Raw genomic sequence first — 19,002 nt, forward strand, 5'->3', positions numbered from 1 at the left:
CATGAAATTTTAATAGTTTTATTTTGAAGGTTACTATTAACTGTAAAAAAGGTGACTGCAATAAAACTAGCGCCATCCATGTGTTAGGCCCGGGACTTTTCAGCCCATGTGGTATATATCTTGTGGATAGAGTTATATAAACTAAAAAAAGTTTTTAGGATAGTTAAGGGCAAGGATAGTTTGCGCGCCGTTTTTAATGAAGATACCTTAGAACACTAGAAGGGGATACCACAAATTTGAACCTTGAACGCCAACAGATCAAGAAGTTATGAACTAATTTCTGTCAATGTCAGATTTGATAAATCTTTTCATTCTGTTCAAGACAGTTTATTGGACATTGGTAACGTGCCAGTAATACTGCCAGTGGTGATTGCACCTGTCAACGAGATCTCGATGACCCGATGACTAAGCCAAGCCGTCCAAAACTCGGTCTGGGACGACAAAAATAAAAAGTTGACACCGTTTTTTTTGACATGATAAGATTGGTGTTCAAAGAGTCCAATCAAACTAAACAAAATATATTCTTTAACCATTAACCATTTACATCGGAAGTAAATTTATAACTATTTTTACCCCAATACTGAGCCAAGGATAGCTACAAAGTATTTTGACATCTTACAACATTTCTCGAAGACTTTGCCATTGATTTCTAAGTGAGGTAGGAAAAAGTTATAGCCAAAAGAACAGACTGTCCAATGAATCACTTTAATGGTGATTACTTAATATTTATGGATGCTATATCCAACCAAACTATTCTTACTATCCTTACGCCACTCTCCCATACATATGGGACTGCATCTGCTCCATATTTAACTACAAGAGCTTTAAGAGATATAGCAGATAAGTGTAAAAATTATGAAAATGGGAAAATAAATATAAATGACTTTTACATGGATGGTCTCATGACAGGAACCAATTCAGTGGAAAGTGCCACATACATAATGGAGCAGATTTCTAGTAAATTCATGAAAGCTAACCTGAATTAAAGGAAATGGATTTCGACTAATCCAGAAAAAAAAGTAATAGAAGATAAAGGCGCCACAGGTTTAGGCGGTTTGTGGGCTACGGAATCTAATTCTGAAATCCCAATTCTCTATCTTTGATAGTTTCCGAGAAATCCGCGTTCATACTTGCGATTTTTTGAAGTTTGTGGGTGGTTTGAGGGCGTTAATGTGGGCGTGTCAAAATTTTTTGGATCAATCGTTAGGTATGATTAGAAAAAAAACATTTCGGTTAAAATTTTTATTTTAGCATCAAAACTGTAGGAGCCACAGTTTTGGGCGGTTTGTGGGCGTTAAAAAAAATGTTATTTCCAAGCGTAGGAACTTATATGTTAAACAAGAAAGGAAGTTAACTTCGGCAAGCCGAAGTTTGTATACCCTTGCAGTTATAGTTATTAAACATTATTCAAAATTCCCAAAAGTACATAATATGATATTCCCAATAGTGTTAGAAATAGATAGATAGTGTTCTTTGGCAAGTCGAAGTTTGAATACCCTTGCAGTTATAAGAACTAATCAATGTTAGTAACAGGATGTTACATTTTTAAGGATTGCTGCTAGCTTGTAAGGATAGGTGCTTGTGTAAAATAAAATTCGTAATGCTGAAAAGTTAAAATATTCTATATCCCAGATTAAAAGAAATTACGATCAAAATCAACATTGCAAACAATTTTTTAAAAATAATTGTTTTATTATTTTTCTGACCGTTTTTTTGACAGCTACATGTTACAGTCGTCCGATTTTTATTAAATTTAATTAAAAATTCTCAAATGTACATAAAATGATATTCCCAATAGTATAAGGTAATATGTCAAAAAACGCGGAAGCAATAATTTGTTTCATATTATTATACCCGTTACTCGTAGAGTAAAAGGGTATACTAGATTCGTCGGAAAGTATGTAACAGGCAGAAGGAAGCGTTTCCGACCCCACAAAGTATATATATTCTTGATCAGGATCACTAGCCGAGTCGATCTAGCCATGTCCGTCTGTCCGTCTGTCTGTCCGTCCGGATGAACGCTGAGATCTCGGAAACTATGGGAGCTAGGCTATTGAGATTTAACGTGCAGATTCCTGAGCTTCTTACGCAGCGCAAGTTTGTTTCGGCACAGTGCCACGCCCACTCTAACGCCCACAAACCGCCCAAAACTGTGGCTCCTACAGTTTTGATGCTAGAATAAAAATTTTAACTGAAATGTATTGTTCTCATCAATACCTATCGATTGACCCAAAAAAAGTTTGCCACGCCCACTTTAACGCCCACAAACCGCGAAAACCTGTGACGCCCACAATTTTCATGCTAGATAAAAAATTTTAACTGAAATGTATTGGTCTCGTCGATACCTATCGATTGATCCAAAAAAAAATGCCACGCCCACTCTAACGCCCATAACGCTTAAATCTGTATACCGCCGGTAGGTGGCGCATTTTAATCTCGCTTTGCTGCTTGCATATCTCCATATAGCTGAGTAACGGGTATCTGATAGTCGAGGTACTCGACTATAGCGTTCTTCCTTGTTTTTCCATCAATTTTTCGATCGTTCCTATGGCAGCTATATGATACAGTCGTCCGATTTTGATAAAATTAAATTCGAAATTCAGAACTAATTAAAAACTGTTATTTCCACCAAAGATATAAATTTAAAAAAAAAAATTTTTCTATTATTCCTATGGGAGTTTTAAGATATAAAGCAAAATTTTTGGCAAAACAATAATCAAAATAAAAATCAAAAGCAACAATAATTGCATGCAAATAATAATCGAGGAAGATATAAAAATAATTATTATCAAAATAATAATCGTTAAAATTACTACCGCACAAATCAAAATAGAGACCAAACTCAAGCTCAGAAAAGGGAACCAGATGGAACAGTAAATCAGCCAGCTAATAAAGTAACCAGATTAAATAATATCAATGAAGATAATTTTTAAGACCAGACCACTACAGGGGAATGCCTATTTAAATAGGATAGACAGAAAAACCAAGAAGCAATTAAAGATTGTAATAGAGTAATGTATAATGTATATGTAATGTATAAAGTAATGTAATAGAGTCCGTCTGTCCGTATGAACGCTGAGATCTCGGAAACTATAAGAGGTAGGCTATTGAGACTTGGCGTGCAGATTCCTGAACTTCTTACGCAGATAGCGCAGCATCCGTTGGACGAGAAGAAAGCTTTATACTACTAATTCACATGAATAACCCTAGTTGGTTGACAGTAAGAGCATGCCACAGGCATTGCGGGTGAACTTTGAAAGCTTCGGTTACAATACAAAGAATAAGATTTTTCTACAAGTGAAACACTTAGCCAATCTGAGTACTAAGCTTAATAAAGGAATTTAGCCACTCGAAAAAACAAGGGCGTGGCTCAGAGAAACTGTGTCAGCTCCCGGATTTTTTGAGCCGCGTTCAAGTCCTGCGCAAGTTTGTTTCAGCAGCATGCCACGCCCACTCTAACGCCCACAAACCGCCCAAAACTGTGGTTCCTACAGTTTTGATGCTAGAATAAACTGAAATGTATTGCCCTTATCAATTCATTCATTATCGATTGACCCAAAAAAAAGTTTGCCACGCCCCCTTTAACGCCCACAAACCGCCCAAACCTGTGACGCCCACAATTTTCATGCTAGATGCAAAATTTTAACTGAAATGTATTGGTTTCGTCAATACCTATCGATTGTTCCAAAAAAAATTTGCCACGCCCACTCTAACGGCCATAACGCTTAAATCTGTCTACCGCCGGTAGGTGGCGCATTTTAATCTCGATTTGCTGCTTGCATATCTCCATTTCCCTTTGGTCACTATAGCTTATTTCTTTTGCAGGTAGTATACAGCTATATCCTATAGTTTCCAAAGGAGTGATAAAAAATTATTTGTATACCCTGGCCGAGGGTATTATGATTTCAGTCAGAAGTTTGCAACTCAATGAAGGAGACGTTTCCGACCCCATAAAGTATATATATTCATGATCAGCATCACTAGACGAGTCGATCTAGACATGTCCGTCTGTCCGTCCGTTTCTTGAAAATTATTGTAATACGTAGGTAGTATTTTACGTTTATTACAAAACACTGAATTTTAAAGCCGCCTAGGAATCTAGGAATTTTTTCCTGAGTGTATTGTCCCTAAAAATCGAGTATAAAACATCTTCAAATCATTTTTGATATGTGTGCGGATTTTTCTTATTTTATTCCGATGACGATTTAAATAAATATAAAACAAATGTATCTATAAAAATATACATGTCTACTTGCATTCCAAAGGTTGCCATGAATTATTTTAAATTTGACAACATATAGGAGCAGATAATAATAATTATTGCTATAAAAAACTGTGCTTCAGCGAAAATATTTAAGATAATTCAAATTAAGAGGCCACATAATCCAATATGTGGGCAAACATTAGTTTTATGTATTTTAAAATATATCGCTATCACACCAGTTTGTATGAGACTTTAACTCAGAAGGATCAATTTAACATGGAAAACTAGAAATGGTTTATGGAAATCTGTAGTCGCTGGGAGCCAAATCTGGCGAATACGGTGGACGTGGGAGCAATTCGAAGTTCAATTCATGTAGTTTTGTCATTGTTTTGATTGACTTGTGACACGGTGCGTTGTATTGATAAAACAAATTTTTTTTCTTCGCCATATGCGGTCGTTTCTTTGCAATTTCGGCCTTTAAACGCTCCAATAACGCTATATAATATTCACTGTTGATGGTATGTCCTTTCTTAAGATAGTCGATGAATATTACACCACGCACATCCCAAAATACCAAGGCCATAACCAGCCGATGGTTGTGCTTTCGGGCGCTTTGGACGACGTTCACCAGTTGTTGTCCACTCAGATGACGTTCGTTTTGATTCCGGAGTGAAGTGATGGATCCATGTTTTATCCATTGTCACATATCGACGCAAAAAATCCGGTTTGTTACGTTTAAACATGGCCAAACTCTGCTTGGAATCATCAACACGTTCTTGTTTTTGGTCAACAGTTAGCAAACGCGGCACCCATTTTGAACAGAGCTTTCTCATTTATGAGACTATATTGACTATAGTCAAATTCTCATGCAATATAAAGCCAACACGTTCTTTTGATATCTTTACGGTGTTAGCTAACTCACGCAACTTTACTTGTCGATCATTCAAAACGATTTTGTGGATTTTCTTGATGTTTTCTGGTGTTACCGCCTCATTTGGACGACCACTGCGTTCTGCATCATCGGTGTCTCAACGACCACGTTTGTAGACAGCAAAACAACGTTTTATTGTTGTTTCTGATGGAGCGGAGTCCCCATAACACTTTTCAAGCTATTTCTTCGCTTGAACGGTTTTTTTTTTCCATCAAGAAGCAGTGTAAAATTAAAACACCAAATTGAGTTTGATCCATTGTTTTGAAAATAACAAAAGTAGCGTCACTCTTAGCACTATATCTCACAAACTAATAAATAGAATATCATGAAATTTTAATAGTTTTATTTTGAAGGTTAGTATTAACTGTAAAAAAGGTGACTGCAATAAAACTAGCGCCATCCATGTGTTAGGCCCGGGACTTTTCAGCCCATGTGGTATATATCTTGTGGATAGAGTTATATAAACTAAAAAAAGTTTTTAGGATAGTTAAGGGCAAGGATAGTTTGCGCGCCGTTTTTAATGAAGATACCTTAGAACACTAGAAGGGGATACCACAAATTTGAACCTTGAACGCCAACAGATCAAGAAGTTATGAACTAATTTCTGTCAATGTCAGATTTGATAAATCTTTTCATTCTGTTCAAGACAGTTTATTGGACATTGGTAACGTGCCAGTAATACTGCCAGTGGTGATTGCACCTGTCAACGAGATCTCGATGACCCGATGACTAAGCCAAGCCGTCCAAAACTCGGTCTGGGACGACAAAAAAAAAAAGTTGACACCGTTTTTTTTGACATGATAAGATTGGTGTTCAAAGAGTCCAATCAAACTAAACAAAATATATTCTTTAACCATTAACCATTTACATCGGAAGTAAATTTATAACTATTTTTACCCCAATACTGAGCCAAGGATAGCTACAAAGTATTTTGACATCTTACAACATTTCTCGAAGACTTTGCCATTGATTTCTAAGTGAGGTAGGAAAAAGTTATAGCCAAAAGAACAGACTGTCCAATGAATCACTTTAATGGTGATTACTTAATATTTATGGATGCTATATCCAACCAAACTATTCTTACTATCCTTACGCCACTCTCCCATACATATGGGACTGCATCTGCTCCATATTTAACTACAAGAGCTTTAAGAGATATAGCAGATAAGTGTAAAAATTATGAAAATGGGAAAATAAATATAAATGACTTCTACATGGATGATCTCATTACAGGAACCAATTCAGTGGAAAGTGCCACATACATAACGGAGCAGATTTCTAGTAAATTCATGAAAGCTAACCTGAATTGAAGGAAATGGATTTCGACTAATCCAGAAAAAAAAAGTAATAGAAGATAAAGGCGCCACAGGTTTAGGCGGTTTGTGGGCTACGGAATCTAATTCTGAAATCCCAATTCTCTATCTTTGATAGTTTCCGAGAAATCCGCGTTCAGACTTGCGATTTTTTGAAGTTTGTGGGTGGTTTGAGGGCGTTAATGTGGGCGTGTCAAAATTTGTTGGATCAATCGTTAGGTATGATTAGAAAAAAAACATTTCGGTTAAAATTTTTATTTTAGCATCTAAACTGTAGGTGCCACAGTTTTCCAAGCGTAGGAACTTATATGTTAAACAAGAAAGGAAATTAACTTCGGCAAGCCGAAGTTTGTATACCCTTGCAGTTATAGTTATTAAACATTATTCAAAATTCCCAAAAGTACATAATATGATATTCCCAATAGTGTTAGAAATAGATAGATAGCGTTCTTTGGCAAGTCGAAGTTTGAATACCCTTGCAGTTATAAGAACTAATCAATGTTAGTAACAGGATGTTAAATTTTTAAGGATTGCTGCTAGCTTGTAAGGATAGTTGCTTGTGTAAAATAAAATTCGTAATGCTGAAAAGTTAAAATATTCTATATCCCAGATTAAAAGAAATTACGATCAAAATCAACATTGCAAACAATTTTTTAAAAATAATTGTTTTATTATTTCTCTGACCGTTTCTTTGACAGCTACATGTTACAGTCGTCCGATTTTTATTAAATTTAATTAAAAATTCTCAAATGTACATAAAATGATATTCCCAATAGTATAAGGTAATATGTCAAAAAACGCGGAAGCAATAATTTGTTTCATATTATTATACCCGTTACTCGTAGAGTAAAAGGGTATACTAGATTCGTCGGAAAGTATGTAACAGGCAGAAGGAAGCGTTTCCGACCCCACAAAGTATATATATTCTTGATCAGGATCACTAGCCGAGTCGATCTAGCCATGTCCGTCTGTCCGTCTGTCCGTCTGTCTGTCCGTCCGGATGAACGCTGAGATCTCGGAAACTATGGGAGCTAGGCTATTGAGATTTAACGTGCAGATTCCTGAGCTTCTTACGCAGCGCAAGTTTGTTTCGGCACAGTGCCACGCCCACTCTAACGCCCACAAACCGCCCAAAACTGTGGCTCCTACAGTTTTGATGCTAGAATAAAAATTTTAACTGAAATGTATTGTTCTCATCAATACCTATCGATTGACCCAAAAAAAGTTTGCCACGCCCACTTTAACGCCCACAAACCGCGAAAACCTGTGAAAACCTGAAATGTATTGGTCTCGTCGATACCTATCGATTGATCCAAAAAAAAATTTGCCACGCCCACTCTAACGCCCATAACGCTTAAATCTGTATACCGCCGGTAGGTGGCGCATTTTAATCTCGCTTTGCTGCTTGCATATCTCCATATAGCTGAGTAACGGGTATCTGATAGTCGAGGTACTCGACTATAGCGTTCTTCCTTGTTTTTCCATCAATTTTTCGATCGTTCCTATGGCAGCTATATGATACAGTCGTCCGATTTTGATAAAATTAAATTCGAAATTCAGAACTAATTAAAAACTGTTATTTCCACCAAAGATATAAATTTAAAAAAAAAAATGTTTCTATTATTCCTATGGGAGCTTTAAGATATAAAGCAAAATTTTTGGCAAAACAATAATCAAAATAAAAATCAAAAGCAACAATAATTGCATGCAAATAATAATCGAGGAAGATATAAAAATAATTATTATCAAAATAATAATCGTTAAAATTACTACCGCACAAATCAAAATAGAGACCAAACTCAAGCTCAGAAAAGGGAACCAGATGGAACAGTAAATCAGCCAGCTAATAAAGTAACCAGATTAAATAATATCAATGAAGATAATTTTTAAGACCAGACCACTACAGGGGAATGCCTATTTAAATAGGATAGACAGAAAAACCAAGAAGCAATTAAAGATTGTAATAGAGTAATGTATAATGTATATGTAATGTATAAAGTAATGTAATAGAGTCCGTCTGTCCGTATGAACGCTGAGATCTCGGAAACTATAAGAGGTAGGCTATTGAGACTTGGCGTGCAGATTCCTGAACTTCTTACGCAGATAGCGCAGCATCCGTTGGACGAGAAGAAAGCTTTATACTACTAATTCACATGAATAACCCTAGTTGGTTGACAGTAAGAGCATGCCACAGGCATTGCGGGTGAACTTTGAAAGCTTCGGTTACAATACAAAGAATAAGATTTTTCTACAAGTGAAACACTTAGCCAATCTGAGTACTAAGCTTAATAAAGGAATTTAGCCACTCGAAAAAACAAGGGCGTGGCTCAGAGAAACTGTGTCAGCTCCCGGATTTTTTGAGCCGCGTTCAAGTCCTGCGCAAGTTTGTTTCAGCAGCATGCCACGCCCACTCTAACGCCCACAAACCGCCCAAAACTGTGGTTCCTACAGTTTTGATGCTAGAATAAACTGAAATGTATTGCCCTTATCAATTCATTCATTATCGATTGACCCAAAAAAAAGTTTGCCACGCCCCCTTTAACGCCCACAAACCGCCCAAACCTGTGACGCCCACAATTTTCATGCTAGATGCAAAATTTTAACTGAAATGTATTGGTTTCGTCAATACCTATCGATTGTTCCAAAAAAAATTTGCCACGCCCACTCTAACGGCCATAACGCTTAAATCTGTCTACCGCCGGTAGGTGGCGCATTTTAATCTCGATTTGCTGCTTGCATATCTCCATTTCCCTTTGGTCACTATAGCTTATTTCTTTTGCAGGTAGTATACAGCTATATCCTATAGTTTCCAAAGGAGTGATAAAAAATTATTTGTATACCCTGGCCGAGGGTATTATGATTTCAGTCAGAAGTTTGCAACTCAATGAAGGAGACGTTTCCGACCCCATAAAGTATATATATTCATGATCAGCATCACTAGACGAGTCGATCTAGACATGTCCGTCTGTCCGTCCGTTTCTTGAAAATTATTGTAATACGTAGGTAGTATTTTACGTTTATTACAAAACACTGAATTTTAAAGCCGCCTAGGAATCTAGGAATTTTTTCCTGAGTGTATTGTCCCTAAAAATCGAGTATAAAACATCTTCAAATCATTTTTGATATGTGTGCGGATTTTTCTTATTTTATTCCGATGACGATTTAAATAAATATAAAACAAATGTATCTATAAAAATATACATGTCTACTTGCATTCCAAAGGTTGCCATGAATTATTTTAAATTTGACAACATATAGGAGCAGATAATAATAATTATTGCTATAAAAAACTGTGCTTCAGCGAAAATATTTAAGATAATTCAAATTAAGAGGCCACATAATACAATATGTGGGCAAACATTAGTTTTATGTATTTTGAAATATATCGCTATCACACCAGTTTGTATGAGACTTTAACTCAGAAGGATCAATTTAACATGGAAAACTAGAAATGGTTTATGGAAATCTGTAGTCGCTGGGAGCCAAATCTGGCGAATACGGTGGACGTGGGAGCAATTCGAAGTTCAATTCATGTAGTTTTGTCATTGTTTTGATTGACTTGTGACACGGTGCGTTGTATTGATAAAACAAATTTTTTTTCTTCGCCATATGCGGTCGTTCCTTTGCAATTTCGGCCTTTAAACGCTCCAATAACGCTATATAATATTCACTGTTGATGGTATGTCCTTTCTTAAGATAGTCGATGAATATTACACCACGCACATCCCAAAATACCAAGGCCATAACCAGCCGATGGTTGTGCTTTCGGGCGCTTTGGACGACGTTCACCAGTTGTTGTCCACTCAGATGACGTTCGTTTTGATTCCGGAGTGAAGTGATGGATCCATCCATTTCATCCATTGTCACATATCGACGCAAAAAATCCGGTTTGTTACGTTTAAACATGGCCAAACTCTGCTTGGAATCATCAACACGTTCTTGTTTTTGGTCAACAGTTAGCAAACGCGGCACCCATTTTGAACAGAGCTTTCTCATTTATGAGACTATATTGACTATAGTCAAATTCTCATGCAATATAAAGCCAACACGTTCTTTTGATATCTTTACGGTGTTAGCTAACTCACGCAACTTTACTTGTCGATCATTCAAAACGATTTTGTGGATTTTCTTGATGTTTTCTGGTGTTACCGCCTCATTTGGACGACCACTGCGTTCTGCATCATCGGTGTCTCAACGACCACGTTTGTAGACAGCAAAACAACGTTTTATTGTTGTTTCTGATGGAGCGGAGTCCCCATAACACTTTTCAAGCCATTTCTTCGCTTGAACGGTTTTTTTTTTCCATCAAGAAGCAGTGTAAAATTAAAACACCAAATTGAGTTTGATCCATTGTTTTGAAAATAACAAAAGTAGCGTCACTCTTAGCACTATATCTCACAAACTAATGAATAGAATATCATGAAATTTTAATAGTTTTATTTTGAAGGTTAGTATTAACTGTAAAAAAGGTGACTGCAATAAAACTAGCGCCATCCATGTGTTAGACCCGGGACTTTTCAGCCCATGTGGTATATATCTTGTGGATAGAGTTATATAAACTAAAAAAAGTTTTTAGGATAGTTAAGGGCAAGGATAGTTTGCGCGCCGTTTTTAATGAAGATACCTTAGAACACTAGAAGGGGATACCACAAATTTGAACCTTGAACGCCAACAGATCAAGAAGTTATGAACTAATTTCTGTCAATGTCAGATTTGATAAATCTTTTCATTCTGTTCAAGACAGTTTATTGGACATTGGTAACGTGCCAGTAATACTGCCAGTGGTGATTGCACCTGTCAACGAGAACTCGATGACCCGATGACTAAGCCAAGCCGTCCAAAACTCGGTCTGGGACGACAAAAAAAAAAGTTGACACCGTCGAGTTTTGAGGGAATAATCATATGCTGAAGGTCAATAAAGTTTTTTTTGACATGATAAGATTGGTGTTCAAAGAGTCCAATCAAACTAAACAAAATATATTCTTTAACCATTAACCATTTACATCGGAAGTAAATTTATAACTATTTTTACCCCAATAATGAGCCAAGGATAGCTACAAAGTATTTTGACATCTTACAACATTTCTCGAAGACTTTGCCATTGACTTCTAAGTGAGGTAGGAAAAAGTTATTGCCAAAAGAACAGACTGTCCAATGAATCACTTTAATGGTGATTACTTAATATTTATGGATGCTATATGGGACTGCATCTGCTCCATATTTAACTACAAGAGCTTTAAGAGATATAGCAGATAAGTGTAAAAATTATGAAAATGGGAAAATAAATATAAATGACTTCTACATGGATGATCTCATGACAGGAACCAATTCAGTGGAAAGTGCCACATACATAATGGAGCAGATTTTTAGTAAATTCATGAAAGCTAACCTGAATTGAAGGAAATGGATTTCGACTAATCCAGAAAAAAAAGTAATAGAAGATAAAGGCGCCACAGGTTTAGGCGGTTTGTGGGCTACGGAATCTAATTCTGAAATCCCAATTCTCTATCTTTGATAGTTTCCGAGAAATCCGCGTTCATACTTGCGATTTTTTGAAGTTTGTGGGTGGTTTGAGGGCGTTAATGTGGGCGTGTCAAAATTTGTTGGATCAATCGTTAGGTATGATTAGAAAAAAAACATTTCGGTTAAAATTTTTATTTTAGCATCAAAACTGTATGAGCCACAGTTTTGGGCGGTTTGTGGGCGTTAAAAAAAATGTTATTTCCAAGCGTAGGAACTTTTATGTTAAACAAGAAAGGAAGTTAACTTCGGCAAGCCGAAGTTTGTATACCCTTGCAGTTATAGTTATTAAATATTATTCAAAATTCCCAAAAGTACATAATATGATGTTCCCAATAGTGTTAGAAAATATGTCAAAAAACACCGAAGCTATAATTTGTTTCATAATATTTTCCCACCAATTTTGCGATCGTTCCTATGGCAGCTATATGATATAGTCGTCCGATTTTGATAAAATTAAATTCGAAATTCAGAACTAATTAAAAAAAGTTACTTCCAAGCTTAGGAGGTTATATGTTAAAAACAAGAAAGGAAGTTATCTTTGGCAAGTCGAAGTTTGAATACCCTTGCAGTTATAAGAACTAATCAATGTTAGTAACAGGATGTTACATTTTTAAGTATTGCTGCTAGCTTGTAAGGATAGTTGCTTGTGTAAAATAAAATTCGTAATGCTGAAAAGTTAAAATATTCTATATCCCAGATTAAAAGAAATTACGATCAAAATCAACATTGCAAACAATTTTTTAAAAATAATTGTTTTATTATTTCTCTGACCGTTTCTTTGACAGCTACATGTAACAGTCGTTCGATTTTTATTAAATTTAATTAAAAATTCTCAAAAGTACATAAAATGATATTCCCAATAGTATAAGGTAATATGTCAAAAAACGCGGAAGCAATAATTTGTTTCATATTATTTTTCAATCAATTTTTCGATCGTTCCTATGGCAGGTATATGTTACAGTCGTCCGATTTTGATAAAATTAAATTCGAAATTCAGAACTAACTAAAAAATGTTATTTCCACCAAAGATATAAATTTAATAAAAAATTGTTTTCTATTATTCCTATGGGAGCTTTAAGATATAGTTGTCCGATCCGGCTGGTTCCGACTTATATACTACCTGCAAAAGAAAGAAGACTTTTGGAAAAGTTTCAGGCCGATAGCTTTAAAACTGAGATACTAGGTTGCATAGAAACGGACGGACAGACGAACATGGCTAGATCGACTCGGCTGGTGATCCTGATCAAGAATATATATACTTTATGGGGTCGGAAACGCTTCCTTCTGCCTGTTACATACTTTCCGACGAATCTAGTATACCTTTTACCCTACGAGTAACGGGTATAACAAGGAATACCTCGAACATCAGGTAACCGTTACTGAGCTAAAGGGACCAAAGGGAGATGGAGATATGCAAGCAGCAAAGCGAGATTGTGATGCGCGCCCTACCCGCGATCTCAATATATGTTTATGTGGGCGTTAGAGTGGACGTGGCATGTTCGCGTAAAAAACGGCTACGGAACTTAAATCTGAAATCCCAATTCTCTGTCTTTGATAGTTTAAAAGGTATCCGCGTTTATATTAACGATTTTTTAAAGTTTGTAGGCGTCTTGTGGGCGTTTAAGTGGGCGTGTGAAACTTTTTTTGGGTTAACGGATAGCCTTTGATAAGAACAATACCATGCAAATTCAAGCCACAGTTTTGAACGGTTTGTGGGAGTTAGAGGGACAGACACACATACGGACAGACTGACAGACGGACAGTGATCCTGATCAAGAATATATATACTTTATGGGGTCGTGACCGCTTTCTTCTACGTGTTACATACTTTCCGACGAATCTAGTATACCCTTTTACTCTACGAGTAACGGGTTTAAATACTGTATTGAGACAAAACAAAAAAGCAGCGTGAGCATTAGTCGTTATGAAATTATAGGCCTCTTAACTAGGCGGATTTTTCAAAAGAGGAATAATGAAATTGTTCAGCTCATGCTGCTTATGCTACACAAAAAAATACAGGTCCCTAAAACATAAAAAATACAGGAATTTTAAAATTTTCAACAAATTTGAAGAGAATAATTGATTGTTTATTTAAACACTTTAAAAAAGAGCAAAAAAGTCTGCTGGACCTTTATGCACTTCTAATAATGTCTTTTAGGTTTTGCGTTATAAAATGAAATTATCTGAAGTAAGTATAAAGTACAAGTATCACTAATGTCAATCAAATAATGCACAAATAGTCTAGCTTAGTTAAGGAAATTTGTGTTCCGGTTGACATTCTATTGGAAATGTTCATATGTATTTATATTTAGCTAATGAGACTTGCGTCGTTAAAAATAAATATGTTTTCTATTTGAGTGGTCTATGGCTGAGACTGGATGCGCAGACTGGGGTGGATTTCTGCGATTCCTGAGACATTTCGAATACCAAGTGGTGTCAAATGACACCGCCTGCATGTTTTAATCCGTGAAAATACCTGCGGCGATGCTGGTAACAAGACCCCACCTCAAACCTCTTCAAGGTTATTATACGGTCACATGCTGAGCCCTAAGGGTGACATGGTGGATGGCGGCTCTGTTCGAGTTGTAAGATAATTTGTAAAAGTCAAAATCTATCTTTTCAGCAAATAGAAGCTGCGGCCAAACGTTCGAGCTCAGGTGGTTTAGGTTTGCTGAACCACTAGGGTAGCGCAGTGTGCTGCTCGGCGGGTGGGTGTAAGAGGGGGCTATTGGCCCAAATACATGATAGCCACACTGACGTGAATGTATTGTACAAAGTTCAGACGGGGACTTTGTATTCGTGGGCTTGAGGAGTTTACTGCTCATGATTATGTAAAATCCAATGCACGTGCTCAAAGCAAAGATTTTTTCAATGCGAACGACCCGCACGTGTACCAAAACCAACGGGTGTAGCGTACGTGGCATTATGCCACCGAAGCCCTCTGTCATGCCACTCTTTATCGTAACCACCCACCCACAGAAAGGAACATAAAACATGATCGGACTGCAGCTCGACAGGGAGTGTTTGTAGCTTGTATTCTATTACACAAATTTAGTTCAACAATCGACAGTATGAAACGTGCGTGCGTTAGCTCAAAGAAAGTCCCATCCACAGTTCTTGCCTTCTTTCTCTTTACCCTCACCAAGCCGAGCTGCGAGGACGGGTACTGTGGGGACGGCGCTTGATATTAGACGTGGAGGTACACTGCGGCTGGTTGTGAGAGTCGAAGAAGTACTGAGCAAGGCACTGCTCTCTGGCTGTTTTGTTTCGAAAGTGTGTAACAAAGCGAAACGCTCCCGCAAATTAAGACATGCTACTTGAACCCTCAATTATGTGGCCATTGCAGCCCCAGATTCTTGGCATATACCGGCCTTAGGCCTCCAAAACGGCCTAAGGACTAACGGGCCAATGCAACATATGTCTGTATTCACCCATGGCTTTTGCTGCCGATTTGCACGCTTTAATTAAGGAAGCGGCCTTGCGTTGTTGGGTTCCTAGCTCTGTTTGGCAGCTGATTAAACTAATATAAACCATTTTAATTTGCGTATGTGTACAAATAGCGCCATTATAATCGTTCCGTGATGTCAGGTGCAAGATATGTCAACCGTCTACGATGCATCAAAGTGCCCCGCGACATTTTAACCACATTACATCGATGTTAAATTCCATTGTAAGTAATAACACTAGCTTACAGACAAAATTTCCTAAGAGGGATAAGGGTAGTTTCTGGTAGAGTTGGGCCAAGATCATGAAAAAGAAGTCAAAATATTTTTTATGGATATTTTTGGTTATATCTCGCGTGGAGCTAATAACTATAACGTCACCCCTTAATTTTGCCGAAAGAATTAAGCTACAATTCGTGCTTGAACCTAGTATTTTCGGTGACAAAACTTCGCCACACCCAGAGAAAAATCCGTTCGAAACGTTCAAAAATCAAGACCAAACGTTGTCAAAAAGTGCGTAAGCCCGTTTGTTGACAGTTTATGAACGGTCGTTCGTGAAATGTGACCGAAACTTTAGTGTTGGGTTCCGAACGAATGGTGTCAGTTTAAGAACATTTCGGGGTTAACTTGAGAACATAAAAATATAAAAAAAAGAGGTTTGTGTACATGCTAGACTTTCTGAACGCCTGGTAGAGATTTATTTAATTTCCCACCCTATGTTTTGTTAATGCTAGAATTCATTGTATTTTGGTTATTTTGCAGAAGACAGAGAATTTATTATTAATAGAAGTACATACATATAAACATTAGAAATAATATTTTAATTAACTTACAATTTACAACCGTCTTCTCGCGGACTCGAACCTGTGCTACCATGTGTCGAAGGCGGACGGTCTAGCAGCTGGACCACCGAGCGAATTGTGCGAGTGCGGAAAATCGGGACACTAGACCTACATACATGTTTTTATTGCAATAAACAAACATCAACCATGTGGCGAAAAATTATTGATTTCGATAGACTTTAACGCGTCTATCGCAGCATTTTCATGAACGGCGTTCGATATCTGAGAACATTTTTCGCAATTTGGAACCAAGTGGTTCGTCGGTAGAAATTGTTACCAACACCGTTCGATTTTCGTGAACAAACGTTCGAAATGTGAGAACTAACAAGGAAGAACGCTATAGTCGAGTACCTCGACTATCAGATACCCGTTACTCAGCTAAATAGAGATATGCAAGTAGCAAAGCGAGATTAAAATGCGCCACCTACCGGCGGTATACAGATTTAAGCGTTATGGGCGTTAGAGTGGGCGTGGCAAATTTTTTTTTGGAACAATCGATTGGTATTGACGAGACCAATACATTTCAGTTAAATTTTTTTATCAAGCATGAAAATTGTGGGCGTCACAGGTTTTCGCGGTTTGTGGGCGTTAAAGTGGGCGTGGCACTGTACTGAAACAAACTTGCGCTGCGCAGGAATCTCAGGAATCTGCGTGCCTAATCCCAGTATTGTAACTCTCATAGTTTTCGAGATCTCAGCGTTCATACGGACAGACGGACAGACGGACAGACGGACATGGCTAGATCGACTCGGCTAGTGATTCTGATCAAGAATATATATACTTTATGGGGTCGGAAACGCTTCCTTCTGCCTGTTACATACTTTCCGACGAATCTAGTTTACCCTTTTACTCTACGAGTAACGGGATTATTCGCATTTCATGAAAAATGTTCTTTATTTTTTTCGTTCTTTTTTTTCTGGGTGCAAGCATGTAAAATACAGAACGCGAGAACAAAATACTACTTTCGAGCACGAATTTTCCAGACCGAAGATACTAGATTTAAGAACCTTTCGGTCTTGAATCAAGTATGAATATTTCTTAAATCAAGTCATAATTGGACTAAAAACAAGAACGATTTACAAATAAAGTAAGAAAGTTTTAGGCATGATTTAAGGACGAATAATTCTTAAATCAATAAATAAATAATATGATATTCAAATGAGTTTTTATTTTATGCTAGTAAGAGAAGTAAGTATTGGAAACTGAAACGAAATTAACGAGATATATATAAATAATATTAATATTTTAAGTTTACTTACGAAATGCCGCTCACGGGCATTAACACTATCTAATTTATGCGCCTTATATACCGAGTACTTTCAGAATAAACAGTTGGGAATTATTAGAGTTGACAGACATTAAAAATCCAAAAAGTGCTCAATATGAGAATTTTTTGAGCACGAACGTTCTTAAATGTTAAGCATGCAATTTTTCTTAAATCAAGGCTGTTTGTTCTTGTTTTTAGCACGGTGTTTTTCCCTGAGTGCAGCCATTGCCAAAATGCTGGGCGATTTCCTGCAGCATCAGCGTACCGACACCGTTCCCAATCCGGCTCTCACTTCATCCAGGTCCAATATGCCTATTGGAATTCGGAGATGGAAGAAACTATTAATTTACATACATTTTAATTTCTGTGTGCACCAGCAGACTCTTCGTTTTTAAGTTGCTCCAATTGATTTGTTTTCCGTTTGTCAACGAGCTGCTCCACACTGCAAAGAATACGATTTGGCGGAAAAATAGCTTTAAAAAAATACATTTCGAACTCCCGTAACTTATTAACTACTTTGTCTAAAGTCTTGTGCTATATGTCGTTGAAAAGGTATTTTAAAATACTTCACAAAGACAAAAACGGATCAATACCCGTTTGATGAAATTGATGCGAGTTCATATCAATATGATACGGATTTATATAAACATTTCTAATTGTTATATGATATTACAAGCATATCAACCTGATATGAAAGAATATCAGTATGATAGGAAAGAAAACATGTTTGAATTTCTAAATACCATTGTTTAACAATTTTTAAAAGCTTTTTGATTTTTCAAAATGGCTCTATAGATTTCAGCTTAAATCTTAGACTGACTGTATAGCCTTTGAGATTTTTAAACTCTAAACATACAACAAATTGTCGTAAAAATCAGGTTTAAAAGTTATTAATCTAACAAAATGTTCAGAGCAACTAACGCTACCCTTTCAAAAGGTTTTGGAAATGCTTTGTACGCTCTCCTCAAGTGAATTGTCTAAATACCATAGTTTCAACTTATTGTAAACCATTTTTATCCGGTTTTTAAAAGGTTTTTTTTTTTATTTCTCAGAAACGGCGCTAAAGATTTCTGGTTGAACTAAAAACTGTATAGTCCTTAAGATTCCTCAACTTTTAACATATAACACATTATTGTAAAAAGTTACGCTTGAAACTTATAAATCAACCAAAATTGTCACTTTTACCTGTTCAGGACAACTAACGCTGACTGACATTAAATTTTGTAAATGCAGATCCGAACTCTATTTTAGGATCATGAATTCATTTAAATTGATTTTACAGTTTTATATAAAAAAACTTTAGTTCCACCACTTTTGGAAAGAAGGTCAAAAATAAAAACTTCTGATATTAAACAACATACCTCTTAACTAGGTAAAGGAAAAGAAAAAGAACAAAGTGTGAAGGTAAAAAAGATAATATGGATAGCAAAAAAAACAAGGAAGAACGCTATAGTCGAGTACCTCGACTATCAGATACCC

This window comes from Drosophila suzukii, assembly GCF_043229965.1.
Source record: "Drosophila suzukii chromosome 2 unlocalized genomic scaffold, CBGP_Dsuzu_IsoJpt1.0 scf_2c, whole genome shotgun sequence".
NCBI lineage: Eukaryota > Metazoa > Arthropoda > Insecta > Diptera > Drosophilidae > Drosophila > Drosophila suzukii.